We start from the raw sequence: 10,989 nt of genomic DNA, 5'->3' as shown, positions 1-10,989 counted from the left end.
TTAGAAGCCCAGAACAGCTGTTGTATAATTGTGCTTTGTTGGTTCCAAATAGAGCCAAGCGATTCAAATCCAATACCCTCTGCTGGAAAGACATGCCAGCTTTGCAGCCCAAAGCTTGATTTCAGCAAAACACTGTAGGTGTTTTGGATCATTCCGCCTAAGACTTTCTGAGTAAGTGTTGCTCCCAGAAGGAAGTTGGGCTAACTTCTGTCTAATGCAAGTTAATAAGAAATGCCTTAGCCCAGATCTTCGAAACTGAGTTCTACAAGATGTTATGTGGCTTTATATCCACACATCCGCATGTGTGCACCTAAACAATGTAGCAATAATTTGTTCTACACTTACGCAAAAGAGTATTAGGTGAGGTGCTTTGTGTTTTCTCAGAGACCTCAAAAGTCAAGAACAACACAGCGGTCCCTGGTACTCCCACATGCTACAGAGACACACGTCCAGGGCTTGCTCCAGTCCTATGGCCTTCTAGATTCAGTATTAGGGAAGGTCGATGGAATAGAAGACTTTGGAGAGATTAAAAAGTAGACTTTAGGAAAAAGACGTTCCTTCTTTGCCGCGTTTACTGCGAGAATGAAGACCATTCTCAGCAATCAGACTGTCGACATTCCAGAAAATGTCGACATTACCCTGAAGGGACGCACAGTTATCGTGAAGGGCCCCAGAGGAACCCTGCGGAGGGACTTCAATCACATCAATGTAGAACTCAGTCTTCTTGGAAAGAAAAAAAAGAGGCTCCGGGTTGACAAATGGTGGGGTAACCGAAAGGAACTGGCTACGGTTCGGACTATTTGTAGTCATGTACAGAACATGATCAAGGGTGTTACGCTGGGCTTCCGTTACAAGATGAGGTCTGTGTATGCTCACTTCCCCATCAACGTCGTTATCCAGGAGAATGGGTCTCTTGTTGAAATCCGAAATTTCTTGGGTGAAAAATACATCCGCAGGGTTCGAATGAGACCAGGTGTTGCTTGTTCAGTATCTCAAGCCCAGAAAGATGAATTAATCCTTGAAGGAAATGACATTGAGCTTGTGTCAAATTCAGCGGCTTTGATTCGGCAAGCTACAATAGTTAAAAACAAGGATATCCGGAAATTTTTGGATGGTATCTATGTCTCTGAAAAAGGAACTGTTCAGCAGGCTGATGAGTAAGACCTTAGAGTTGTCCAGCTACAGAAACAAGATGCCTATCATAGCTAAGACCTACTTGTGATACTTAAATGATGCAATAAAAGACCTATTAATTTGGAACTTTTTCTTAAACCAAAAAAAAAAAAAAAAAAAAAGTAGACTTTAGAGAAGGAGCTGTCAGGAAGCTGTGAGTCCTCACTCCCTTCTCCATAGCACATGGGGTGCTTGCCCCACAACTCCAGCCTTGCAAGGAGAGATTCAGGAAGACATTTGAAGAACTTGACATGGTTTCCCTAGAGTTGAGAAGTGCAAAACTTGGTATCTCATGCCCATTTGAAAGGTCGGAAGATAAGAGCTAGAACTGAAGATTCCCAGTTGGCACAGGAGCAAGAAGAGCTGCGCTGGGAAGGGCCTCTCTCTCTCTCTCATTGTTGACATATGAAAAGCTATATACAATTAATGTATACAACTTGATGAGTTTGGAGATAAGTATATATTAATGAAACCATAATCACCATTGATGCTGTAAACCCATTCAGCACCTCAGAAACTTTCCTCTCATCCTCTTATTTCCTTCTTTGTGTGTGATAAGAACACTTACGAGATCTATAACTTCAGCCAATTTTTAAGTATACAGAATAGTATTAACTCTTACAGGCAGTATGCTGTATAGTAAACCTATATGACGTATTCTTTTTTTGTAAATGAAACTTTGTACCCTTTGATTAATGCCTCCCATTTTCACCTCCTGCCAACCTCTGGTAATCACCATCTCGCTCTGTACTTTGATGAATTTGACTATTTTAGATTCATCATATAAATGATATTATGTGATATATTTCCTTCTGTGTCTGACTTGCTTCAATTACCTTAGTATTTTTTGGGTTCACCATGTTGTCAAAAATAGCAAGGTTTCCTTCTCTTTTAAGGCTAAGTAATATTCTGTTATGTGTATAAACCACAGTTTATTTATTCAACCATCAATGGACATTTAAATTGCTTCTATATTTAGCTATCATGAATAATATTGCAATGAACATGGGAATACATAAATATATATATATTTACCTTAGGTTCTGGGATACATGTGCAGAACGTTCGGGTTTATTACATAGGTATACAAATGCCATGGTGGTTTGCTGCACCTATTAACCTGTCATCTAGGTTTTAAGCCCTACATACATTAGGTATTTGGCCTAATGCTCTCCTTCCCCTTGCCCCCTATACCCCAACAAGCCCTGGTGTGTGATGTTCCCCTCCCTGTGTCCACGTGCTCCCATTGTTCAACTTCCACTTGTGAGTGAGAAGATGAGGTGTCCGGTTTTCTGTTACTGTGTTAGTTTGCTGAGGATGATGGTTTCCAGCTTTATCCATGTCCCTGCAAGGGACATGAACTTGGGAATGCATAAACCTTTTTGGGATCCTGGTTTCAGTTCTTTTGGACAAATGCCCAGAAGTTGGATTGCTGGATAAAATGATAGTTCTATTTTTAGTTTTGGGTAATCACCATATTGTTTTTCATAGCATATACACCAATTTACTTTTCCACCAGTAGTGTACAAGGATTCTATATTCCCTACTTCTTTTTCAATATTTGTTATCTTGTTTCTTATTCTAATTGTTATCTACATATATAAAAATAGCCATCACATGTGAAGTAATATTACATTGTGGTTTTGATTTGCATTTCCCTGATGGTTAGTGATGTCGAATGCCTTTTTTGTATACCTGCTGGCCATTTGTATGTCTTCTTTGGAGAAATGCCTATTCAATACCTTTTCTTCTTCTTTTCTTTTCTTTCTTTTTTGAGAAGAATTTCACTCTTGTTGTACAGGCTGGAGTGCAATGGCGCGATCTCGGCTCACTGCAACCTTAGCCTTGCGAATTCAAGTTATGCTCCTGCCTCATCCTCCTGAGTAGCTGGGATTACAGGCATGTGCCACCACACCCAGCTGATTTTGAATTTTTAGTAGAGACAAGGCTTCTCCATGTTGGTCAGGCTGGTCTTAAACTCCCGACTTCAGATGATCGGCCCACCTCGGTCTCCCAAAGTGCTGGGATTACAGGCATGAGCCACCACGCTCAGCCATCTTTTCCCATTTCTTAATCTTTTTTCTATTAATTTTTAGAAGTTCCTTATATATTTTTAATATTATCCCTTCATCAAATACTATATTGTTTGCCAGTGTTTCCTTTGATTTCATATGTTGCCTTTCATTTTGTTGATTGTTTCCTTTCCTATGCAGAAGCTTTTTAGTTTAATGTAATACCAGTTGTCTATTTTTGCTTTTGCTGCCCAAGCTTTTTGTATCATATCCAAAAAATTATTGCCAAGACCAATATCCAGAAGCTTTTTTCCCATTTTTTTTTTCTAGAAGATTTATGGTTTCAGGTCTTATGTTTAAATATTTAATCAATTTTGAGGGTTTTTTGTATAGTATGAGGTAAGGGTCCAATTTTGTCCTTTTGTTTGTGGATATCCAGTTTTCCTAACACCATTTATTATTGAAGAAAATATCCTTTTTTCCTTCCTTGCTTCTTTTCCTTCCCTCCCTCCCTCCCTTCTTGCCTTCCTCCCTCCCCCTCTCTCTCTCCTTCCTTCCTTCCCTCCCTCCCACCCTCCCTCCTCTCTCTCTTTCGTTCTTTCATTTTTTTTGTCAGAATATCACTCTGTCGCCCAGGGTAAAGTGCAGTGGTAATCTCACTGCAATCTCCAACTCTTGTGTTCAAATGATTCTCATGCCTCAACCTCTCAAGTAGCTGGTATCTTACAATTGTCAAATATCAGTTGACTGTGAATACATGAGTTTATTTGAGATTCGCTATTCTGTTCCATTGATCTATCTGTTTGATTCTATGCCAGGAGCATACTCTTTTTATTACTAAGGCTTTGAAATATACTTTGAAATCAGAATGTATGTTCTTTCTCAAGATTTTTTTTTAGTTGTTCAGGACCTTTTATAGTTCCATGTTAATTTTAGGATGTTTTTCTAGTTCTTCAAAAATGCCATTATAATTTTGATGGGAATTATATTGAATCTGTATATTGTTTTGGGTAGTATGGACATTTTAACAATATTCTTCCAATCCATGAACACATGGTATCTTTTTATTCTCTTGTGGGTATCAAGCCTTTTATGTTTTTTATTAAAAACATAAAGATAAACCTATATGCTTATCTTTACCAGTAAGATTTATACTTTTATATGCTTTGTTTTGCTTGCCAGTATCCTTTTGTTTAAACTCGAAGAACTTCCTTTAGAACTTTTTGTAAGGCAAGGCTAGTTGTGACAAATTCCTTCAGTTTTTGTTTATCTGGGAAAGTTTTTTTCTTTTGTTTCTACAGACAGTTTTGCTGGATATAATATTACTAGTTGGTAGTTTTTTTTTCCTTTCAGCACTTTAAATATATCATCATACTGTTTCCTAGTCTGCAAGGTTTCTGCTGAAAAATCCTTTGAAAGTATTATAGCAGTTTCTTTGTATGCGATGAGTCACTTTTCTCTTGTTGCTTTCACAATTTTCTCTTTGTCTTTGAGTTTTGACAGTTTAATTATCATGTGTCTCAATGCTTTTGCTTCTGGGACTCCAATAATGCATATGTTGATGGTTGCCTATACATCCTGTAGGTTTTCTTTACTCTTTTAAAAAAATCTTTATTTTATTTTCTCTGATCACATAATTTCAAATGGCCTGTCCCTGGGCTTCCTGATGTTTTCTTCTGCTTAATTGAGTTTGCTTTTGGTACTCTTTATTAAAAATTTTCATTCTAGTCATTGTATTGTTCAGCTCAAGATTTTGTACTTGCTTCTTTATGGTTTCTATATCTTTATTTTGTCATGTATTATTTTTCTAATATTATTTAGTTATCTTTTTATGCTATCTTGTAGTTCACTGAATTTTTAAAAAAGAAGATTAATTTAAATTCTTTGTCAGACAGTTCATAGATCTTTATTTTTATTATACTTTAAGTTCTGGGATACATGTTCAGATCTTACAGGATTGTTACATAGGTATGCACATACCATGGTGGTTTGCTACCTCCATCTTCCTGTCACCTACTTTAGGTATTTCTCCTAATGTTATCCCTCCCCAGTCTCCACACCCCCTGCTATCCCTCCCCTAGCTTCCCACCCCCAACAGACCCCAGTATGTGATGTTCCCCTCCCTGTGTCCATGTGTTCTCATTGTTCAACACCCACCTATGAGTGAAAACATGCAGTGTTTGATTTTCTGTTCTTGTATCAGTTTGCTGAGAATGATGGTTTCCAGATTCATTCATGTCCTTGCAAAGGACATGAACTTGTCCTTTTTTATGGCTTCATAGTATTTCATGGTGTATATGTGCCACATTTTCTTTATCCATTCTATCTTTGATGGGCATTTGGATTGGTTCCAAGTCTTTGCTATTGTAAACAGTGCCACAATGAACATATGTGTACATGTGTCTTCATAATAGAACGATTTATAATCCTTTGGATATATACCCAATAATGGGATTGCTGGGTCAAATGGTATTTCTGTTTCTAGATCCTTGAGGAATCGCCACACTGTCTTCCACAATGGTCGCACTAATTTCAACTCCCACCAACAGTGTAAAAGATCTTCATTTTTATATGGCTGGTTACTGAAGATTTATTTTGTTATTTTGGAAATGCTAAATCTCCCTGAAACTTAGTGATCCTTTTAGCTTTATGTTGGTATGTGCACATTTGAAGTAGTCACTTTTACCAGTCTTTACAGACTGTCCTCAGCAAGGAAAGCCTTTCACTAGTTAGCTTAACAAAAGATTTCAGGTAGGCACACTGTTGGGATGTGTGAATGGGTGATGGTCCCAGAGCCTAGGTCTGCATGGGAAACCTGGAGCCTGCATCTATGAGGGCAGGCCCACAACTAGTCTCGAGGGGCAGGTCTTTATGCCAGGATCTGTGGAGGAGTTGGACACTCCCTTTCCTCTTTTCCCCACAGGAGACTTCAGGCCTGAAGGTATCTCTCTCTGTACTGCACTGCATGGGTTTGTGAGAAGAGTGTGGTGGATAATACGAACCTATCCTTCCTCCTCTCTTTTATACATCTTTTCTCATGTTTGGGTTCCACCCAGGTGTTGTAATCTCTCACCTGGATTCCAGAGCTCTTTTGAAGTTGATTTCTTTGATGAAATTGGTATTTCTGTAGGGGGATGAGGGCTGCCACCTTATATATTGTTATCTTTCTGACATAATTCCAAAGTATTATTATAGAATTATCCCATTCCATCCTGCTTGTTCAATATTATTTCACAACAAAGTGTGCCCTGCAGTCATTTCTGAATTTTCCCGTGGTGTTGCAATACTTCCATGGAAGAGCAAGTTTCTCTGACCCCTCAGTTCCAATTCTCATGTTATAATTTTGCTCACTCATCTGTTTAGTTTTCTCATGACAAACAGCTAGACTCTATTGCTTCGACTAGGACTGATGCTGATGATTTCTCCCTAGCCCCAGTGAGAATACACTGCTTTTCTCTTGTCCAAAATGTTTATCTTGCCCATTCTCCTGGATTCGCTGTTGCAAGAAATCAGATCTGCCCCCTTGAAACAGGGGTCATACGACATTGCCTGTTTCAGAAGACAGCCACTTCTTTGTTCCTCTGCTTCCAGCGCTGCTTCTAGATGAGAGTTTTTGCAAGAACAGAATGCTCAGTGGTGTTACTTATACCTTGATATTTCTACATGTCTAGAAGCTGTTCGCCTCAACCATCAGGGCTACTTCTGCCCTCTCCACATGTCTAGAGTCTTTTTTGTCCCATAGAGGAGGAAGTTTCTCTCTTCTCTATTCCAAAATCCCACTCCACTTTCTGACCTGGATTAACTACTTCTCCATTATGACTGGCAAGGCAAATGTTAATTTCCTTTAGGGGGATGCTCTACCACCAACTACCATTGTGTCATTTTAGCCTGATGAACATAGCAAGACAATAAAAAAATTACTTTGACTTGTGCTGAAATGATCTTTGATCACTTTTCATTAGAAACTGAATTTATGTAATTATCTTAACAATTATGTGATAAACTATTTTTAAAATATGTTCTGCTACACCAGTTGACCACAGTAGTGACGTCTTTGTTATGCAGATTGTCTTATAATTTTAACACACTTTTGTTACTGTATTCAAATTTCATTCCATGGAAAATATGTATATGATTCTAACTTATTCCCAAGGGACATATGACAGAAAAAGAACACGTGAAGTCTCATGTTTCTTACACAGTGTCTGAATTAAATAAACAAAAAGAAAGCAATTCCAAGTGAAGACAAATAATTGCACTTCGTAACACATGAGTTCCTGCCTCTCTTGTCATTTCATTGATGCATAAGAGTAGTGATAATATTCAAACTGTTAAATGGCTTAATAAGCTTGGTAAACACTGCATTGTCAGATGAATTGGGGCTGGCAGGTAGGGAGGTTTATTTATTTATTTGTTTATTTATTAATTATACTTTAAGTTCTAGGGTACATACATAGATTGTGCAGGTTTGTCACATAGGTATACACTGGTACAGTAGTGGTTTGCTGCATCCATCACCCTGTGATCTACATTAGGTTTTTCTCCTAATGCTATCCCTCCCCAATCCCCCCAACCCCGCTATTCCTCCCCTAGGCCCCCATCCCCCAGGACCCAGTGTTTGATGTTCCCCTCCCTTTGTCAGTGTGTTCTCATGTTCAACACCCACCTATAAGTGAGAACGTGCAGTTTGATTTTCTGTTCTTGTATCAGTCTGCTGAGAATGATGGTTTCCTGCTTCATCCATGTCACTGCAAAGGACATGAACTCATCCTTTTTTATGGCTGCATAGTATTCCATGGTGTATATGTGCCACATTTTCTTTATCCAGTCTATCGTTGATGGGCATTTGGGTTGGTTCCAAGTCTGCTATTGTGAAAAGTGCTTCAGTAAACATACGTGTGCATGTGTCTTTATAACAGAATGACTTATAATCCTTTGGGTATATGCCCAGTAATGGGATTGCTGGGTCAAATGGTATTTCTGTTTCCAGATCCTTAAGGAATCATCACAATATTAATCATACAATAATAATAATCATCACAAAACTGTCTTCCACAATAGTTGAATTAATTTATACTTTCACCAACAATGTAAAAGTGTTCCTATTTCTCCACATCCTCTCCAGCATCTGTTGTCTCCAGATTTTTTAATGATTACCATCCTAACTGAGTGAGGTGGCATCTCAATGAGGGTTTGATTTGTATTTCTCTAATGACCAGTGATGAGTAGCTTTTTTTCATATGTTTGTTGGCTGCATAAATGTCTTCTTTTGAAAGTGTCTGTTATATCCTTTGCCCACTTTTTGATGGGGTTGTTTGTTTTTTTTTTTTCTTAAAAATTTGTTTAAGTTCTCTATAGATTGTGGATATTAGCCCTTTGTCTGATGGGTAGATTACAAAAAATTTTTTTCCCATTCTGTTGGTTAACAGTTCACTCTATTGATAGTTTCTTTTGCTGTGCAGAAGCTCTTAAGCCCAAGCAATTTATAGATTCAATGCTATCCCCATCAAGCTACCAATGACTTTCTTCACAGAATTGGAAAAAAACTACCTTAAACTTCATATGGAACTAAAAAAGAGCCCGCATAGCCAAGATAATCCTAAGCAAAAATAAAAACAAAAACAAAGCTGGAGCATCATGCCACCTGACTTCAGACTATATTACAAGGCTACTATAATCAAAACAGCATGGTACTGTTACCAAAATAGAGATATATACCAAAGGAACAGAACAGAGGCCTCAGAAGGAATGCCACACAACCACAACCATATGATCTTTGACAAACCTGACAAAAACAAGCAATGGAAAAAGGATTCCTTATTTAATAAATGGTGTTGAGAAAACTGGCTAGCCATATGTAAAAAGCTAAAACTGGATCCCTTCCTTATACTTTATACAAAAATTAACTCTAGATGGATTAAAAGATTTAAACATGAGGCCTAACACCACAAAAACTCTAGAAGAAAACCTGGGTAATACCAACTAGGACATAGGCAATGGCAAGGACTTCATGACTAAAACACCAAAAGCAAGGGCAACAAAAGCCAAAATAGACAAGTGGGATCTAATTAAACTTAAGAGCAAGGAGGGAGTTGATGAAGACGGGTAAGGTTATTTCAAAATTATGTGCCTATTATTTGAGTCTCTTTTTTGCTAGAATCCTATTGGCAGACAGGATGAGGAATTGTAATTTTTCATAACAGTTAAGAGTCCAGGAGTTTCAGGAGGTGCCACAGAAGTTTGTCTTTTATCTTCCTGCCCAGGAGATCAGGAAAGAGTGCCATTGACCTTCAGGGAATGTGTTATGTTTGCCTTTCTGCCCGGGGGCTTTTGTCAATTACAGGTTTTATAAATATAAACTGGGTGCCCTACTGGGAAGGAAGTGAAAGGGCTTTGGGTATTTTTTTTTTCTGTATTACTTAGTGAGGATGAAGCAGTTCCTGTATGGATGGGAGACTTTATTCACTAACGTAGTTAGAAAAAAAAAAAAAGAAATTCAGAGGAGACAGGAGAGGAATTAAACCAGTGTCTTGAGGCTAGCCAGAAGAAGAATAAAGTTCAGAGGAGTAAGGGACAGGCAAAACTTAGGAGCACAGGCATGTCTGAGGCTCTGCCTACAGGAGGTAAAGCTGTACCCTCTGAGACAGGTACTGCATTTTGTGCTTGGAGAACAGTTTAGGACCAGGTTTAAGGAGTCTTACGACTACCGGTCCAGGATAAAAAGATGCCAGCGGTGGTCCGGGAGTCTGCTAAGCTGTGTGGGGGTGGCTGCATCCAAATTGAATATGCCTGTTCTGGTGAAGAGCTGACTTCCTGCAGTGACTGAGCGCCTGCCAAGATGCATCAAATCTAGCAGTCACTACCCACTTCTTTTAGGATGTGTGGGTAAAATTGATGCAATGTTAAGCAGCTTGAAATTTGTCTCTAGTATTAATAGTTTGATGTCTGGGAAAGAAGACTGAGGGCCTCAAGACCCAAGATATTGACATGTCTTTTTTTCCTCCCACTAAAGGATGATAACTTAGAGGTGAAAGGAAGGTGTGCAAAGTGGACCTTGTAGAAAATTTAAAAGAAACAGGTCATGGTCCTGTGGACTGTTTTGAGATACTAGAATAATAAGCTTGCTGCTGCTAGAGGCTACTGGACAGAAAGGATTTTGTTAAAAGCGAACTTACTCCCTTGATCAAGAGGGATTCAAACTGAAATTTAAGCGATATAAGAAGGACTCAGATAAAATAATACATCAGGAAACTGTGGAGGATGAAGGGCATGATCTAGAACAGCTATTCACAAATGTGAGGCACTTCAGTTCCCTCTGAGGTTAATTGGTGTTCAGCTAAAAATGGTTCTGAGATCAAGTAAGAATGATCAGAGTGCTGGCATAGTCAAGTTCTGGTGGCGGCCCTCTTCCTGGCTTGCAGATGGCCATCTTACATCCCCAGGTTACACAAAGCTCATCAGGTTTCTTTAGAGAAACCTAACCTCTCACACCAATATGCATAGTGACTTTGAGAGGGGTTAAAGAGCAAAGTGTTCCATAACTTGTTTATCCATAGAATTTTTTTCCCCACGGACACTTCCTTAGGGTTCGTAAATGAGCTAGTGACCCGTGGCAACTCAAATGGGAAACACTTCTGTAGAAGCCCTTCTCCTGCTTCCACAATTCCACAGACCTCTGGGAAGGTGGATCAGGATTTGAAAGGGCTCAATAAATGAAGGTTTATTTCCTACTGTGGGGGCCAGTTTAGAGATGAACAATGAAGTGGGATATCTAGGTGATCATTCTTATGAATCAAAGCCAGAT

General features: G+C 38.8%; 1 pseudogene across 1 annotated transcript; it reads left to right on the top strand.

The window, feature by feature from the left end:
- Positions 1-556: 556 nt before the first annotated feature.
- On the top strand, positions 557-1,260 carry LOC100411952 (large ribosomal subunit protein uL6 pseudogene; annotated as a pseudogene). The gene has a single exon (XR_013527351.1). The product of XR_013527351.1 is annotated as a large ribosomal subunit protein uL6 pseudogene (transcript).
- The last annotated feature ends 9,729 nt before the right edge of the window (positions 1,261-10,989 follow it).

Source organism: Callithrix jacchus, chromosome 1 (assembly GCF_049354715.1).
Source record: "Callithrix jacchus isolate 240 chromosome 1, calJac240_pri, whole genome shotgun sequence".
In the NCBI taxonomy this organism is placed as follows: Eukaryota; Metazoa; Chordata; class Mammalia; order Primates; family Cebidae; genus Callithrix; species Callithrix jacchus.
This window is presented reverse-complemented; position numbering and strand designations above follow the sequence as displayed.